General features: G+C 42.7%; 1 non-coding gene across 1 annotated transcript; it reads right to left on the reverse strand.

Moving 5' to 3' along the window:
• Positions 1–12,671: 12,671 nt before the first annotated feature.
• On the reverse strand, positions 12,672–12,776 carry LOC116756213. Its single transcript, XR_004350582.1, has one exon. It is a non-coding gene; the product is annotated as a U6 spliceosomal RNA (small nuclear RNA).
• Positions 12,777–19,789: the final 7,013 nt, after the last annotated feature.

Genomic DNA, 19,789 nt, shown 5'->3' on the forward strand with positions numbered 1-19,789 from the left:
AGAGGGCAGCAGGGTAATATATACTGACAACTGTCAGTGTGGGTAAAAAAGCAAAACCCAGCCACATGTTACTTAAGAAACCCACTTTAAACAAGCGAGAGAGGTTGAAATTCAGAGGATGTAAAGAGATGCCATCAGATAAATATAAACCCAAAGAAGCCAAGTCTGGCCATTACTATGGGAACAAACAGGATAAAGATTGATATTATGTAATGATAAAAGACGAATTTATAAAATAGGTATAACAACCATAAACTGTGTTCACCCATCAGTATAGTAGCTAAATATATAAAGCAAAAACTATTCAGAGAATGTAGTAAAAATGCAATTATAACAGGGGATTTTAGTACACATTTCTTAGGATCAGACAAATTTAGACCAAAAACAAAAAAAAGAAAGAAACAAAGGAATAGAATAAAACAGCCAACAAACTTGATTTAGAAGATGTATGGGACCTCTACATCTCATAACTATACTTCTTTTGTATTATTTTTTATTGAAGTAGAGTTGACTTATAGTTTCAGGTGTACAACACAGTGATTTGATATTTTTATAGCATCACACAAGGTTGTTGCAATATTATTGACTATATTCCCTGTGCTGTACGTTGTATCTCTGTGACTTCCCTATTTTATAACTGGAAGTTTGTACCTCTTAATCCCCTCCCCTATTTCACCCATCCCCCACCTCCTCCCCTCTGGCAGCCACCAGTTTGTTCTCTGCATCTGTGTGTCTGTCCCTTGAACAATAGGGGATGGAACTGCACAGGTGCACTTACATAAGGATTTTTTCAATATGGATATTTTTCAATAAAATATTGGAAAAAAATTTTGGAGATCTGTGACAATTTGAAAAAACTCACAGATGAACCAGATAGACTAGAAATATCAAAAGAATTAAGAAAACGTTAGGTATGTCATGAATGCATAAAATATATATAGATACTAGTCTATCCTTACACAGGTGTAGGTGTTGTTTAATATATAATTAGTAATGTATTAGTTTTCTTACTGTTTTATAACTTTCAAAGAATTCATTACCATACAGTATGTCTGTCTCTCTGTCTCTCTTTCTCTCTCTCTCGTAACTACAGAAAGTGAATATCAGCCTACCATCACAGGAGAGTGGTTTTTTTTAGAAAATGTAAAACAATTATTTCTGGTACAGTATTATAAATATGACTGTAATACTGCATGTCATAAAATTACCGTAACAATTGATTCATTAGTATATAGGTTAGTCTACCATAAGAACCATGTTGCTGCTTCTTCATTATCAATGCATGAATCATTTTACCTGTAAATAAATATGAATTTCTTTTTCACCTTATCTTTTCATTTTTGATGTTTAGTGTTAGTAGTACAAGTAGAATCGACAGTGTTTTGTATCATATAAGACAACATTGACATTGGTAGTGAAAGACAATTCACCTTGTAAACAGACAACATAAACTTATGGTATCGATAAACACAGTACAGTGCTGTAAATGAATTTTCGCTCCCTTATGATTTCCTTAATAACACTTTTGTCTCTATTTTATTGTAAGAATATAACGTCTAATACATATACCATACAAGTATGTATTAATTGACTATTTATGTTATTGGTAAGGCTTCTGGTCAACCGTAGCCTATTCATAGTTAAGGTTTTGAGAGTCAAAAGTTATATGTGAGTTTTCCACTGCCAGAGAGTTGGCACTCTTAACCTCTGTGTTATTCAAGGGTCAAGTGTATTTGTCTTTCTCTGTCTGACTTATTTCACTAAGCATAATACTCTCTAGGTCCATCCATGTTGTTGCAGATGGCAAGATCTCATTCTTTTTTATGGCCAAGTAGTATTCCATTGTGTATATGTACCACTTCTGTATCCATTCATCTGTTGGTGGGCACTTAAGTTGCTTCCATATCTTAGGTACTGTAAATAGTGCTGCTATGAACATAGGGGTATATATATCTTTTTGAATTAATGTTTTTGTTTTTTTCAAATAAATACCCAGAAAAGGAATTGCAAGATGATATGGTAGTTCTATTTTTAATTTTTTGAGGAACCACTGTACTGATTTCTACACTGGCTGCACCAATATACATTCCCACCAACAGTGCACAAGCGTTCCCTTCTCTCCCCTTCTCCAACAACACATATTGTTTCTTGTCTTTTTGATAATAGCCATTCTGACAGGTGTGAGGTGATAGCTCATTATGGTTTTGATTTGCATTTCCCTGAAGATTAGTGATGTTGAGCATCTTCTCATGTGTGTGTGGGCCATCAGTATGTTTTCTTTGGGAAAATATCTGTTCAGATCATCTCTCCATTTTTTAAATTGGATTGTTTGGGGTTGCTGTTGGGTTATATGGGTTCTCTATATATTTGGGGTATTTACCCCTAATTGAACATATTGTTGCAAATATTTTCTCCCATTCAGTAGTTGGCCTTTTTGTTTTGTTGATGATTTCCTCTGTTGTACAAAAGCTTTTTAGTTTGATGTAGTCCCATTTGTTTATTGTTGCTTTTGTTTCCCTTGCCTGAGGAGACAGATCTGAAAAAAATATGGCTAAGACCAATGTCAATGTTTTCTTCTAGGAGTTTTGTGGTTTCAGGTCTTACATTTAGGTCTTTAAACCATTTTGAGTTCATTTTTGTGTATGGTGTTAGGGAGTGTTCTAACTTCATTTCTTTTACATATAGCTGTCCAGTTTTCCCAGCACCAGTTATTGGAGAGACTGTCTTTTCTCCATTGTATATTCTTGTCTCCTTTGTTGTAGATTAATTGATCATAGATGCATGGATTTATTTCTGAGCTCTCTATTCTTCATTGATCTATATGTCTGTTTTTGAGCCAGTACCATACTGTTTTGATTGCTGTGGTTTTGTAGTATAGTTTGAAGTTAGGGAAACTAACTTCTGCTATTCTTCTCCTGCTTTGTTCTTCTTTCTTAAGATTGCTTTGGCTATTAGGGATCTTTTGTGGCTCCATACAAATTTTAGGATTATTGTATTTGTTTTAGGCTTATAGTCGCTTAAGTTTAAACACATTCTAAAAGATGTACATTTTTAACTCTCCCCCAACATTTCATGTTTTGAATATCATATTTTATATCCTTTTGTGTATCCCTTTATTACTTATTATAGTTGATTTTATAACTTTTTAAAAAATTATTCTTTATTGTATTTATTTATTTTTGGCTGCATTGGGTCTTTGTTACTGCACGCGGGCTTTCTCTAGTTGCGGTGAGTGGGGGCTACTCTTCATTGCTGTGCACAGGCTTCTCATTGCGGTGGCTTCTCTTGTTGCAGAGCACAGGCTCTAGGCACGTGGGCTTCAGTAGTTGTGGCTCGCAGGCTTCAGGAGTTGTGGCTCGCGGGTTCTAGAGCGCAGGCTCAGTAGTTGTGGCACACGGGCTTAGTTGCTCTATGGCATGTGGTATCTTCCCGGACCAGGGATGGAACCTGCGTCTCCTGCATTGGCAGGCAGATTCTTAACCACTGCGCCACCAGGGAAGTCCCGATTTTATAACTTTTGTCTCTTAACTTGATACTGGCTTTTTAAGTGGTTGATCAACTGCTTTTACTATATATTTGCCTTTTTCAATGAGATTTTTTTCCTTCATATATTTTCTTGTGTCTTATGGCCTTTTCTTTTTTGCTTAAACATGACCCTTTAGCATTTCTTGTAAGGCTGGTTTAGTGACAATAAACTGTTTTAGTTTTTGCTTGTATGGGAAACTGTTTATATCTCCTTCAATTCTGAATAACCTTGCCAAGTAGAGTATCCTTGATTGTAGGTTTTTTCCCTTTCGGCAACTTAAATATATCATGCCACTCCCTTCTGGCCTGCTAACTTATTGCTGAAAAATCAGCTGATAGACTTATGGAGGATTCTGTTGTATATGACTCTTTACTTTTCTCTTGCTGCCTTTAAATTTCTCTCTTTACTTTTGTCATTTTAATTATAGTATGTCTTCGTGTGGATCTCTTTGGGTCCATCATATTTGAAACTCTGTGCTTTCTGGACCTGGATATCTGTTTCCTGCCCCAGGTTAGGGAAATTTTCAGCCATTATTTTATCAAATACATGTTGTGCCCTTTTCTCTCTCTGTTCTCCTCTGCAACCCCTGTAATATGAATGTTGGTACACCTGATGTCCCAAAGGTCCCTTAAACTATCCCCATTTTTAAAAATTTATTTTTCTTTTTTGCTGTTCTGATTGCATGATTTCCGCTATTCTGTATTTCAGATCATTTAAGTGTTCTTCTGTATCATCTAATATGCTGTTGATCCCCTCTAGTGTATTTTTCATTTCAGTTATTTTATTCTTCAGCTCTGATTGAGTCTTCTTTTGTATTTTCTAATTCTTTATTCAGGTTCTCACCATGACCTCTATTTTGTCCAAAGTCAGTGGGCAGTTTTATGACCATTGCTTTCAACTCTTTATCAGGTAAATTTTACATCACGATTTCATTAGATTTTTTTCTGGAGTTCTTTTTTTTTTAAACCTTTCCTTTTTAAAAAAATTTATTTATTTATTTTTGGCTGTGTTGGGTCTCTGTTGCTGCATGCGGTCTTACTCTAGTTGCAGCGAGTGGGGGCTACTCTTCGTTGTGGTGTGCAGGCTTCTCATTGCAGTGGCTTCTCTTGTTGTGGAGCATGGGTTCTAGGCACGCGGGCTTCAGTAGTTGTGGCATACAGGCTCAGTAGTTGTGACTTGCGGCCTCTAGAGCACAGGCTCAGTAGTTGTGGTGTATGGGCTTAGTTGCTCCGCAGCATGTGGAATCTTCCCTGACCAGGGCTTGAACCCATGTCCCCTGCATTGGCAGGCGGATTCCTAACCACTGCACCACCAGGGAAGTCCCTTTTTTCTGGAGTTATCTTGTTCTTTAATTTGGAACATATTCTTCTATCTTCTCATTCCGTTTGATTTTCTGTGTTTGTCTCTATGAATTAGGTAAAAGAGTTACGTGTCCTGGTCTTGAAGGTGTGTCCTTGTGTGAGAGTGACTCTATGCAGACTCTGTATGCCTGGTGGCTTTGGTGGAGGAGTTGGAACTGAATGGGAACAAGTTGGGGCTTTTCCTAGGGTGTCCCGGGGACCACTGCCTTTGCAGGGTGGGGCTGCAGCTGTAGCACAGTGTGGGGTGGGGCTTCTCCTGGGGCCTGTGGAGGGTGGGCTAGAGCTGGAGCCAGAGCTGGCAGGCTGGCTAGAACACCAGGTGCTTCTCCGTCTGCTGCCTCTGTGCGGGGACTAGTGAGTTAGTTTGTGTACACGCCTCTTAAGACTAGAGTCTCGGTTTCCTACAGCCCTCCGGTTCTCCCAGTTGTAAGCCCTGCTGGTTTTCAAAACCCATCAAGGGGGTCATCTTCCCAGTGCTGGTCACCAGGGCTGGGGTGCCCAATGTGCTGCTTGAACCCCTCATTCCTTAGGGAGGACCTCAGAGTTTGTGACCTTCTGCTTCTGGGTCATCCGTGGGGCTGTGGGTCCTGACTGGATCATGTCTCTGCCCCTCCACCTGTCTTGATGTGGTTTTTTTCTTTACATCCTTAATTGTAGAAGAACCTCTCTGTTTGTCTACAGGGTATTCTCAGAAAGGGTTGTTTTATATGTAGTTGTAGTTTTGGTGCATCCATGGCAGGAGGTGAGCTCATGGTCTTCCTACTTTGCCTTCTTAATTCCCCCTGCCTTTTGTATTTTAATGGAGCATCTATAAAAATTAATTTTGTCTTTGGTCCCAAATAATATCTAAGATATATGAGCTCATTCAACAAAGTAGAGATTTTATAATCCACATTCCCTGATTGTAATTTGTTTTTTAAGTCTATTTTTGGCTTCATTGGGTCTTCAGTGCTGCGTGGGCCTTCTCTAGTTGTGGTGAACGGGCCACTCTTCACTGCAGCACATGGGCTTCTCACTGCGGTGATCTCTCCCGTTGAGGGGCACGGGCTCTAGGTACACGAGCTTCAGTAGTTGCAGCACCTGGGCCCTACAGCGCATGGGCTTCAGCAGTTGTGACTCACAGGCTCAGTAGTTGCGGCTCACAGGCTCTAGAGCACAGGCTCAGTAGTTGTGGCACACGGGCCCAGCCGCTGCGCGGTATGTGGGATCTTCCCGAACCAGGGCTCGAACCCGTGTCCCCAGCACTGGCAGGCGGATTCCCAACCACTGTGCCAACAGGGAAGCCCACCTGATTGTAATTTTTCAAAAAGGAATAAATAATGAAAAGGAACTCCCATCCCTTCCAAAATCCTCTAATTACTTAGAAATTAAGAACCAATATCCTAAATCACCCTTCATCAAAGGGTAAATAAAACTGAAGTTACAAATCACCTATTGTACAAAGCAACGATGGGGGAAACTTCATACCAACACATACATGACACAGCTCAAACTGTTCCAACTGGGAATTTATAGCCTTAAATGCCTTATTATTAAAGAAAGAAGAAAAATAAACTTAGAGCTCAGTCTAAATTAGAACGAGCACAACAAAATGAATGCCCCCCAAAAATTGGAGAAGAGAATAAAGTAGAAATTAATGAATAGAAAACAACACAAGTAGAAAAGGTAAGTCCGTCTAAGAGCTGATCTCTTGAGAAAGACCCCCTGAGTAGACGAGCTCCCAGCCTGATGAGGGAAATCAGAAGTCACGAAAACCCGTGTAAGGACCGCGATCTGAGCTGCTGGCCCGAGGGCCGCGGTCAGGAAGCTGCTTCCCTCTCTCCCACCACTGCCTCCGCGTTTTTGTGGGAAACATTGCCTGGCTCTTGGTGACATTTCTGGTAGCTCCCATGGCTTTTCATCCACTTTTCTTCTAAAAACAGTCCCATCTTTAGGAACTTGGCGGTTTGATCCCACCTAAGTGAAAACCTATCTCATTAGGTCCACGCTTTCCCCTCTTCCTGGGGCAGGCCCTTCACTGCCCTCTGGACCAGTGCTGGAGGAGGGGCGTGACTGCTCACTGCGCCTGTGCCCTGCCCCCCAGGCCCCCAGGCCCCCCAGAGCTGGGGCTGTGAGCTGTGGAGCCGGCACCACTTGTACTTTTCCCTCGGTCTCTCCTGACACACGCTCTCAAGTTCTGGTTCTCTCTCCGGTGTGCGGAGTCTTGGGAGATGCCGGAGGAGATCACCACACCTGCATCTTTCCCTGGAGCAGCTGATGCACTCACCCGCCCACCTCTGAGGCACCCCAGCCATCCCTCATCCCTGCCTTTTACCTTTTGTGGGGTTTTTTGGAATTCAATTCACCTTGGCAAGCAGCTGTCTCTCAAGGAATCATTGCAAGATGACCCGAGCCCTGCTACTAAGGGGTCTATGAAAAAAGCAGAAGCATCCTTTCACTGTCGGATGGTGAAAACGCTCCTTATTCTGCTGCTATAGCTTCTCCCACTGGCCGTTGGAGGGCTTGCTCCAGCCCACCTGCCCCCTGCAGACCCCTCAGCACTAGACAAGCTCTAGTGCTGTATTCACAAGAGACCCTGGAGCTTCAAGATGTGTGCCCGGTCCCACAGCCAGGGGGAGAAATGCCAGGATCCTTTTCTATCAAGTGTCCACCACTACGAGTGTATTTCCTGAAGCTTGGCTTCAGCAGACTTGCAGGGGAGGTGGGGACTCAGCACCCTCCGCACTCCCACCTGAGCTGGCAGCTCTGCACTGACTGTCTTCAATCCCACGTCTGAAGTCTAATCCTCTCCTTTCTCGCCTGGAGGGGATGTGGAGTTGAGCGATGCTGTACAAACGGCCATCCATCTGGAATAAAACGGTGAACCACATGCCATCGTGAAAGGTGAATAAGCTCCAGCTGGAGTGAAGACTTCAGTGTACAGAGGAAGGAGAAGAAGAAGGAGATGATGATTTAGGGGGATTGTGACCCAGAATTTGGGGACACCTTTTAAGTAAGAAGAAAACCTAGAGGCTGTAAATAAAACGACTGACATATTTGAATATAGAAAAACCATAAAGCACTCTTTCCTCTCGCCTCCCCTTCCCCCCTCCCTTCCCTTCCTGAACAAATCGGTCCCAGGGGCTTTAGGTGAAACTGAGCGAGCTGGGTGTCCATGGATTGGGGCTATCTCAGCCTGTGGATGGCGTGGGCGGAGAGGAGTGTCCCAGCCAAGGCAACAGAGCCTGGGGTGATGATGGTGCCGCTGTCCCAACAGAGTAGCAGGCTGGAGTAGGTGTCAGGAGGGCAGCCCAGGGCAGAGAGGGTGTCCATCGGTGGTGGTGGGGGGGCAATCAGGTGTGAGTGTCAGAGATGAGCAGGGAAGGTGTCTGGCTGAAGGGTTCACACCGGAGACGTCAGGGCCCAGGCAAGGTGAGGGGGTCTGCGGAGGAGGGCATCCTGGTGCAGGTGTCAGAGGGTGGTCTGGCCCGAGGCTGGGCCAGGCAGGGAGGGTGTCCAGTGTGGAGAGCAGGGGTCCAGAGCTGAGGCAGGGAGAGGGCATCCTCAAAGAGGCAGGGCCAACCTAGGGCACGGGGATGGTGACACATGGGAGGACTAATCAAAGAAGTACCCATGCTGAGGAAAATGGGGGTCGGGTGGAGGGAGGTATACATACAGGAGGGAAAATAGAATCAGCCCTGTGGTACTGATTGGAATTGCAAGTGTCCTGAGCTCATGGATTTCCATACATACAGATATAGAAATAAACATGTGTGTGTGTGTCTGTGCTCCTCCTTGGTCCACTGAGGTGGCCTGAGCCCGAGATACTCCAAAAGCAACGAGCACAGCAGTATTCGGATCTTGGTTTCTGAAAACCATTCACCACTGAAAGGAGCCAGGGCTCCTGGGAGAAATGTGATTCCAAGGCTGAGGCACAGTGAGTCCACGAGAAACCTGGAGTGCCTTACAGTGCCAGAAAGCAAAGACATGCTCCCGAAACTCAGAGACACAGAAGCCAGCATGAAGGATGCCCACAGATCGGGGACAAATTAAGCATCAAAATAGCTAATGCTAGAAATGCCTATAACCCTCTGGAGGCAGTTGAAACCCACGAGAGTGTGTGTATATATACATATCAAGTTTGAGAAGTAAGAGCCTATTTTCATCTCAAAATACTTCCTGAGAAAATACTAGAGAGAGAACATGTAACTTTGCAGTGGAGAGCACGGGTGACACCATCTGAAACAAGCTGTCTCACTGCACATCACCCAACCCACCTCGTGTGCCCCTGGTGGATGCCTGGGCAGGAACACAGCATCTCTACCGTGAATTTTCTTCCAAAGGGGCATAGCCCGACTCTAATGATGAGGCATAGTTTCAAACCCCAGTTCTACAAAGTATCTGGCCTGTAACCTTCAAGAGAATTCAAGGATTCAAGAATGAGAATTATTTCCAAGCTGAAGGGGAGTAAAGAGGTGTGCTAGCTGTGTGCAAAGTGTGACGCTGAACTAGACGGATTTCTGCTCCAAAGGACGTGGCTGGGCAGGCTTCTCCTCCCCCTTCTCCTCCTCCTTCTTCTTCTTCTTATTAACTATCGACCAGACTCACTGGTGGTGATGTCTGAAAGCCAGTGTTCCCATCTTGATGGCTGTGCTGTGGTTCGTAGGGCGACGTCTGTGTGGTGATGGGGCATCATATTGGCAGCTCATTGTCAGATGGTTCAGGAAAGTGGAAGTTCTTTATCTTGCACGTGCAACTTTTCTGTAAATTTGAGATTGTTTCAAAATTAAACAAAACTGAAAAGTTATATAGAAAGTGAAAAGACTAGCAATTGGGGAAACTCTGGGCAGCACCAACCTACAGAAGAGCTAATATTTGAACATACTAGGGGCTCTGATTAAACTGATAAGATAAAGAGGAAATAAGAGGAAACCCACATGGCAAGGGGAAAACAAACAAACAAGAAGAGGTTACCTCATCGTTGTCAGGGACAAGCAATTAAAATATTGGCCACCTGTCATAAGGCGCCTATCATAATGACACAAATTTGAAAAAGTGGCAGCCAGAAAGTGTGACTTGGAGATGTGGAGTGAGTATTTTCATCCTTTGATGGTAGAAATCTAGATTGTTTAGTTTTTGTGGAGTGAAATCTGGCAATATCTGTTAAAAATGGGTATTCCATCACAGCTAATAGAGAAATAAGTTCTGCAGATTTAATACACAGTGATCCTAGTGAATAACACTGTATTATAAACTTCACAGTTACTGAGACTAAGTCTTAATTGTTCTCCACACAAAGCAGAAATGATGATTACGTGACATGACAGAGGTGTTAGCTAACGCCACTGTGAGAGTCATATCGCGATATACACGTGTATCGAACCAACACGTTGTACACCTCACACTTACACAATATTATATGTCAATTATATCTCAATTTAAAAAAATTATTTAATGCATTTCCCTTGACCCAGAAATTCCATCCTGGAGAATCTATTCTGTAAATCAGGATATAGAGACAAGAATCTTCATCGCGGCTTTGTTTTTTGTAGCAAAAACAGAACAGTAAATGATTATTAATAGGAAGGTGATTGGGATACAAGCATCCTGTGGAAAGCTATATAACCATGATAAAGAATGTAAGCTCTTTGCCAGCTGACTAAAAGGGATTCCTACAATATATTTGTAGCGGGGAAAAAAGGCAAGAGGCAGAGAAATATATAAGATACAATCCTATTTTTTCAACAAAGCTAACTTCCCAATACAAATAGCCCTTTTATGTACGGTTACATGAGCAGGTAGAAAGATATGGATGCTCACCCACGTGGTTACAACACCATACATTGGTTTGGGGGACGGGTGGATACAGATAAGAAGGAGAAGATGAGTTTTGGTGGTATTGCTCCATTCTGACTCATTTCTATGGCTCTGCACACAGTCCTTACAATCTGGGTTAATTGACTGCTGAGACGCCAGCTGTCTGGATAAATTAATCGAGAAAGATGGCTGCTGTGAGACAGTGAGAGGTAAGAGTCTGTAGATCCGCTGCCCCAGCTGAGGAGGCCGGGCCAGAACCAGCAGCAGCAGGCAGGACGGGTGACAAGCACGTTCAGGAAAGTATCTGTGCAGGCAGAGGTCCAAGGGAAGTGTAAGACAAGATCCACAGGTGACGCTTATCTACCAAAGGCGGGTGAGGGGTTGGGGAGCAGGGGGGGAAGAGTCGGGTGTGAGAGGCCAGTGTCGGAGGTCAAGGACGCTCAGACTCAGGGGCGGCTCTCAGCAAAGAATCAGGTCCTGGGAGACGGGTCTGGAGCTCAGAGCAGGAAGGGCGCCGACAGAACAGGGCTGTGGATCGTCCCCCTCTCCCCGTCCCCTAACCCCTCCGACTTCCAACCCCTCACCATGAGAGGTTTGGGCAGCTTCTGGTGCCAAGAGAAAGAGAAGAAAGACAAAAACAAAAAAGCTAAACGCAAGACTTAAAACATAGAATTCTGATGTTATTAAGAAAAAGTGCTCGTAAATACCTCAGTGTAAAACAATCATGTCAAAACTAAAAACGGAGCTACCCTATGACCCAGCCATCTCACTCCTGGACATCTACCCAGAGAAAACCATAACTTGAAAAGGCACACGCTCGCCAACGTTCACTGCAGCAGCATTCACGACAGCCAAGGCATGGAAACAACCTAAATGTGCATCGACAGAGGAATGGATAAAGAAGATGTGGCACATATATACAGTGGAATATTACTCAGCCATTAAAAAGAATGAAATCATGCCATTTGCAGCTACATGGATGGACCTAGAGATTATCACACTAAGTGAAGTAAGTCAGACAGAGAAAGACAAATACCATATGATATCACTCATATGTGGAAACTAAAAATATGATACAAAGGAACTTAATTACGGAACAGAAATAGACTAGAAAACAAAACTGTGTTTACCAAAGGGGAAGGGTGGGGAGGGATAAATTAGGAGTTTGGGATTAGCAGATACATGCTACTGTATATAAAATAGATAAACAATAAGTCCTACCATACAGCACACGGAACTATATTCAATACCCTGTAATTACAATGGGAAAAAATATGAAGAAGTATATATAAATATGTATATATACACACATACAAATATAGTATATATTTATGTAACTGAACCACTTCCCTGCACACCAGAAACCAACACAACACTGTAAATCAACTATACTTCTATAATAAAAAATAAATAAAAAAAATAGAATAATCACGTCAACAGTAATACTACTGATAAGACTGCTGAAGCTTTACTGAGCTCTTACTAAGTGCCATGTAAGTACACCAGGCGCTTCAAACGTCTTGTCTTTTAAGCTTCACAGCAACCTGCGAGGTCAGTACCGTTATCTCCATTTTCCAGATGATGAAACTAACTCGGACAGAGGCTAAAGAACTTCCTTGAAGTCACATAAGTAAACATTTCCAAAGCCCTTGAATCCAAGTCTGTCTGAGGCCACAGTCCTAACTATTCTGTGTGTACAATTACTGATATTTGTAGTGACGGCCTGGAGTCATCTGTAAATGTTAATCTCTGATTTTTTTCTAACGTTGTTATTGGAGTATAATTACTTTGCAATGGTGTGTGAGTTTCTGCTTTATAACAAAGTGAATCAGTTATACATATACATATGTTCCCATATGTCTTCCCTCTTGCGGCTCCCTCCCTCCCACCCTCCCTATCCCACCCCTCTAGCTGGTCACACAGCACCGAGCTGATCTCCCTGTGCTATGCGGCTGCTTCCCACTAGCTATCTATTTTACGTTTGGTAGAAAAATACGGAACGCTTCACGAATCTGCGTGTCATCCTGGTGCAGGGGCCATGCTAATCTTCTCCGTATCGTTCCAATTTTAGTATATGCGCTGCCGAAGCAAGCAATCTCTGACGTTTTTTATTTCAAAAATCAGGGGAAGGTATAGTATCTCTCAAATATTTTCTTCCAGATAAAAGTTGGTTTTCCAGAGTGACCCATTTTTCCAGAATTCTGGATAGCTGAAGCTTTAACTGTACTTTGCAGCTTCTTACAAGATTTCAGTAATTACATCTGTACAGATTGGTTGCAATCAAGTTGCAAGTAACATTTTTATGAAATGCTATAAAATATATTGGTTGTAAATTCTGAGTCCTATGTAAGTTCCATCTATTGCATTTCCTCACACACGTCCATTTTAAAAAGGCTTTTAAATGTTTTTGGCAGAATTTTTTTTCAAAATCATACTTCAATATGGACTTTTTCTTGGCAATCCATGAGATTTCCTGGAAGTTCCTACTGAGTACACTTACTGTATAAACATAAAACTTGATTTCCCAGTAGAAGCATCAACCATCTGCAAATGCCAATAGGTTTTATAAGCAATTTGCAGCCTCTGAGTAAGGCCATCCTCCTCTTTCCATATTTTTTCTAATGCTTGCAGTATGGGCCACAGAACTCTTGGAAAGACTGTGTTCAAATTCTTTCTTGCTTTAAGACCTCCCCACCTTTTGACTAAACATTGCTTCATTTTCCGGGAGTAAAGAATCTGACTGAAAATCTCTAGTCAGCTTACCCGATCACATTTCCCCCAATATGTCAGTGTAGCGGTAACTGCTGTGAACATCTAACCTTTCCTGAACCCGTGGCACATTCGTACAACCACACGTAACAGTGTATACAGTTCCTTTTCATTTATCAAAAGAAAGAATCCTTGGGGAATAAAGACTTGACAGCTACTGTTACAAGATAATTGTAATACTTAAAAAAAAGAGAGAAAGAGAGATGAGACAGATGGTGTACGCTGGAGACATGTGGAAGTTTGCTTGAAAAAGAGCTTCAGAAATTCAATTGACACTGAAAAGAAACTATGCAAATCGTCATTTTTGCATAAAAGCATCATGGAAAACAGGGAAATTATGTTAATCTTTAGTGTTCCACAATCTTGTCAAAGAGAGAGAATGTCAAGTGGACTGACACCCTCTTGGTGTCCTATTTTTTAAAAAGCTCTGTAGCCACTCATTTTTTCTTATTTATTTATTGGAGCCACTCATTTTGAATCACAAGGAAAAGAGATTAAATTGAGTGAGATGATTAAGAACATCTTCTGTCTTGCCATGCTTAGGTCTAATTCATGAATGTCAACCAGTAATACATTTCAGATGCGTTATTCAGTACTTTTATTATACATTACATAATTTACACGGGCAGCGTTTGTAATAAATTTTTTAGGTATTTCATCAGATCAACCTATGTGCCATTAAAGGATGATGGAAAGTTAATTTTTAAAATTATGTTTATTACTTTAAAAAAAGATTTTCCCATTGCCCTTTTAAACTTTATGTGCTTGCCTGATTCACACATTACCCAAAATTTTAAAAAAAGGAAGAACGTGTACAAGACGCTGTGAGGACAGAAATTCTAAGGAGCAACGTGAAATGTTGGGGTGAAAATTCTGGCACTGTAGGTCGAGGGGACTGAGGCACAGAAAATTAGTGAGGAATCTGATTTCAGCGAAAGGAGGAAAATCACTTACTGAAATCAGGCAAGTTTTCAGAAGAACAGGTTTGATGCGTGGCACCATTAGTATCTGGTGTCATGATAGTTATGCTTTCAAGAACACGAATAGGGCTTCCCTGGTGGCGCAGTGGTTAAGAATCCGTCTGCCAACGCGGGTTTGAGCCCTGGTGCGGGAAGATCCCACATGCCTCAGAACAACTAAGCCTCTGCGCCACAACTACTGAAGCCTGCGCGCCTAGAGCCCGTGCTCCGTAACAAGAGAAGCCACTGCAATGAGAAGCCCACGCGCCCCAACAAAGAGTAGCCCCCGCTCACCGCACCTAGAGTAAGCCTGTGCGCAGCAATGAAGACTCAACGCAGCCAAAAATAAATTAATTAATTAATTAAATTAAATTAAAAAGAACATGAATAAACTCACGTTTATTTAGCGGCAAGAAAGAGGGAAGGTGACGTGTTAGCTGTAGACAAAAAATGTTATGATGGGATCATTTCCGCTCATTTCGAGATCACAGAATATAGGCTGTGTCTGAGTGTACACGTGAATTAGGGAGAGTAAATGGAGAAAGGCCCATCTTTCACCCAATATTATAATGAAAACAGAAACATGGGTCATACATTATGAATCTCCCGTGAATTCATGCTTGTGTGTGTGTGTGTGTGTGTGTGTGTGTGTGTGTGTGTGTGTATTTAAGCTGGCCTATTTAAATGCCATTAGAAAAGTCAACATTTATATTTACTTTGAACAGAGAAAAAGAAGTCTGAAAATTGATAAACAACCTTTAATATATAAAGATGGGTTGCCAAGAAAGATGATGGGATTTCATTTCCTGGAGATGGTGAGATAAAGTGATGCATATTCTCTAATGGTTTGGGCTGGGCAAAGACTGCTTAGAAGCAAAAAGACTACTTCAAGGTTTAAACTTTTAAAATGAGAATGGAGCTTGACAAGAGAAAGTATTTTTCATAGAAAGGAAGACATCCTATTACATTTTCTTCACAGAGGTTACGTTTATCTTTGAACTTGGGTCAGCAGTATATTAGAGCACCCAGTGCTTCTATGTGCTTTCATACAAGTTTCATAGTATAGGCAGCGGGACCTCCTGAGGCTTGATATGGGTGACCCTGGTCCACATTTGGGTCCTGGGGTAACTCGGTGCCAGCCATGTGTATTTCTCTGGGAAAGCTAATCCTCTGGCTCCCTTTTAAATTGATATTCTTTTTTTTTTTTTATTTTTTTTTATTTTTGGCTGTGTTGGGTCTTCGTTGCTGCGCACGGGCTTTCTCTAGTTGCGGTGAGCAGGGGCTGCTCTTCGTTGTGGTGCACGGGCTTCTCATTGCGGTGGCTTCTCTTGTTGCGGAGCACGGGCTCTAGGCGCGTGGGCTTCATTAGTTGTGGCATGCAGGCTCAGTAGTTGTGGATCGTGGGCTCTAGAGCACAGGCTCAGTAGTTGTGGTGCATGGGCTTAGTTGCTCCGTGGCATGTGGGATCTTCCCAGACCAGGGCTGGAACCCGTGTCCTCTGCATTGGCAGGCGGATTCTTAACCACTGCGCCACCAGGGAAGTCCCTAAACTGGTATTCTTTATAAATCTGTGCAGTGTTTATTAAGAGGAGAGGCTGAGCCCCGGATGGTGGGGTGGGCAGGAAGGGGGGCCAACCAGAATGAAGGAAGGTTGCAACACGCAGGGTCTCTCCTGTTGCCCCAGCAAACCAGCAATGGCTGGAGCTCCCATATCCTTCCTTGGTTTTTTTAACCACAGCCCAGATGGCCCTCGATGGACTAGCTTCTCTAGTCAGCTCTGGGTGACTAGGTTAGCCTTTCCTAAATTGTGGTCCCAGCATCACTATGTGAGAATCACCTGATTCCTGAACCCATGCTGGACCTACCGAGGGAGTGTCTCTAGGTACAAGGCTGGGACATCTGCATTTTTAATGAGCTCTGCAGGTGATTCTGGCCGCACTACACCTCAGGACACACTCCCTGAAGGCTGGGTTAGAATCAGAGGCACTTAGAGAGCCCCAGCTCCCCCAGGTATTTGGCTGTCAAGCGCCTCCTCAGACGTGCAACCCTGTTTCAGGGATGATGGAGGAAGATGCAGTTCTACACCCACTCCTTGGTCTTGCTCCCCAGCACCCACTCTGATTGAGCTGAAGTCCCCAGGGAGGGCCTATAAATATTCCATCTGCTCAGACTTTTTGCCAGACAGTGGAGTTTGCACCACCTTCCCACTACTGAGACCAAAATACCTCCTCTGGGCTTGCCTTCCTTGAGCTGCTAAGAGCCCTGTTTCCTGACAACTCCAGTGCCCCAGGACCACTTGCCTTTTTCCATGGGGATTCCACTGCCCTTAGATGTCCTTTATGCAATTAGGATGGAGATAACTGTTTAATGCTGGAAAGAACCTTAGAGATAATCTAATCTACTCCATCATTATGTGGAACAGATGCAAACAGATACACAGAAAAAGAAGCAGGGAACAAAAATTTGAGTCCTCACAACGTGCTAGAAATGTGCTGTGCTAGATTTTTCAACCAGTTTTGTCATCAATATTTTTTTTGGAACAAACTTTCAAAGGATGGCATCATATCCATTTGTTATAGATACAGAAGTCGAAACTCAGAAAATTAAAGAACTTTGCAAAGTTGTTCAGTTAACAGGTAGTAGATCCAGGGTTAGATCCAGGGTTGAATCCAGGTTCTAAAGAAAAGAATAATATTAGCTATCATTTATGAAGCACTTACCATGTGTTGGGCATAGTTCCAAGTACTGTATTTTTACTAACTTATGTAATACTGCCACAAAAACCTTGAGGTAGGGAGGAGTATTATGCCCCCTTTTCCGGGGGATGCAGGCACAGAAACTTGCCTGAGGACACCCTGTTAGGAGATGGGGGAGCCCTGACTCTAGTGGTCTATCCAGAATCAAGTAATCAGGGAAGGTAGTTATTGCCCGGATAGGAGATAAACGGACGTGAAATAATGATTGGGAGGAAGGGACAGATTTGGGAACCCCTTCTGACAAGCTCTGGATCACCTGTCTGGATGGGAGGTGTGGGAAGGAGTGAAGACAGCGCTCCATTTTCTTGCTTTCTCGGGGGACTAAGTCAATGGTGACACCATTAGCTGAGACCCAAAACAAAGATAAACTTGCATCACATTTATGTTCTGGGTTACATAGCTGGCATTTGGCTACTTCTACAAGCTTTCCTGTGAAACATAAGAGGAAGAACCTGTCCTCATTGTCTACCTAAAAATGTATTGATTGATCGATTATAAGAACGACTCAGCGGAATTTGGAGCACTGTCTGCCTGATTTCCTATCCAAAGGGCCGTGAAGTAGTAAGTGTATTTGTCGCTTTGGGACGGCAGTACATACAATCCCTTACTCGATTCACTCGTAGTTGAGAATTATCCTCTGGCCGCCACTGTGAGTTGCTGTCAAGGTTCCCATGGTGACGAAGACAGCCCCGGTCCTCTTCAGGGAGCTTGTGTTCAGGTGAGGGAGATAGGCAATAAGAAAGGAATGAAAGCTTAGCCTGTGAAAAGTACTCTACAGATAACGGGGGTGACGTGGTACAGAACTTGCTAACCCAGGGACCGGGTGACGTGGGGACTTGTCAGACGTGAAAGGTGTCTGAGGTTTGCTCCAAGTGTGATGGGAAGCAATTGAGGAGTTTTCAGCAAGGCAGTGACGTGATGTTTTGCACATTTTGCAGCTTCCTCTGAATGTCACTATATCCAGGGCAGCCTGTGAAGGCAGGATTGGACGCAGAGAGGCTGGTGAGGAGGGGCAGAGGCCAAGGTCGGTGACAGCTGAAAGAAACGTGCAGGGATGACAAAGTAAGTGGGTAGAAACTGAAATATATCTGGGGGTGTAGCAGGCAGACTTGATGGAGAGTGGTAGAGAGGAAAAGGGAGAAATCACGATGACCCCTGGGTTCCTGGTTTAAACCCTGGATAAATAAATCGTGCTGCTATTTACCAATATTGTGGCAACTGGACAAGGAATTAGTTGTTCTTTCTTTTTTTTGCGGTACGCGGGCCTGTCACTGTTGTGGCCTCTCCCGTTGCAGAGCACAGGCTCTGGACACGCAGGCTCAGCGGCCATGGCTCACGGGCCCAGCCACTCCGCGGCACGTGGGATCTTCCCGGACCGGGGCACGAACCTGTGTCCCCTGCGTCGGCAGGCGGACTCTCAACCACTGCACCACCAGGGAAGCCCTTTTTTTTTTTTTTGAATTAGTTTTTTTTTTTCTGTAATAAATATTTATTATGAATCAAATCAAGTTACTTTTAACAAATATGTCTTACAAGCTTTTCTTTTTTTAAATATTTGTTTATTTTTGGCTGCATCGGATCTTAGTTGTGGCACACGGGATCTTTCATTGTGGCGTGCGGGCTTCTCTCTAGTTGTGGCTCACGTACTCAGTATTTGTGGCACAGGAGCTTAGTTGCCCCACGGCACGTGGGATCTTAATTCCCGGACCAGTGATCGAACCCGTGTCCCCTGCATTGGAAAGAGGATTCTTAACCACTGGACCACCAGGGAAGTCCCTACAAGCTTTTTGTTTAACCACAAAACTTAAAATCAAGTGTGCAATTGCTGGGAAATTGCACAAATATTTGTTGTTGAAAAAGTTATGTAGGTTTTTCAATTTGTCATTAAATATCAATAAACATAGATAAGAATTGTTAACACAGTAATAATAAACAGGTCAAGTAACAGCTTTGCCTCACCTGGATGCTTTCCAAAGTGCCTCTTTGGTTATTAGGTTCTTGTGGAATTACTGAAACATAAATGTTTTATAACTTTCTTTTGTTTAACTTTCTGAGGTGGTAACTAATGGTGCACAATTCTTGATTTCTTAATGTATTTATGTTGGAAGAATTAGTTTATGCCTTTTTAATGTTTCTCATCACACATCATTGAATTTTCATTCATTTTAATTTTAACGAAGGCTGGTTACAAGTTGAGGCTTCTAATATTTTTTATTGAAGTATAGTTGATGTGCAAGATATAAGTTACAGGTGTACAATATAGTGATTCACAGTTTTTAAAGGTTATACTCCATTTATAGTTATTATAAAATACTGGGTATATTCCCTGTGTTGTACAAGGTATCCTTGCAGCTTATTTTATACCTAATAGTTTGTACCTCTTAATCCCCTACCCCTATCTTGCCTCTCTCTGCTTCACTCTCCCCACGGGTAACCACTAGTTTGTTCTCTGTGTCAGCGAGTCTGTTTCTTTTTCATTATATCCACTAGTTTGTTGTATTTTTTAGATTCCACATATAAGTGATATCATGCAGTATTTGTCTTTCTCTGACTTATTTCACTTAGCATAATACTCTCCAAGTCCATCCATGTTGCTGCAAATGGCATTATTTCATTCTTTTT

Source organism: Phocoena sinus, chromosome 6 (assembly GCF_008692025.1).
Source record: "Phocoena sinus isolate mPhoSin1 chromosome 6, mPhoSin1.pri, whole genome shotgun sequence".
Taxonomy (NCBI): Eukaryota; Metazoa; Chordata; class Mammalia; order Artiodactyla; family Phocoenidae; genus Phocoena; species Phocoena sinus.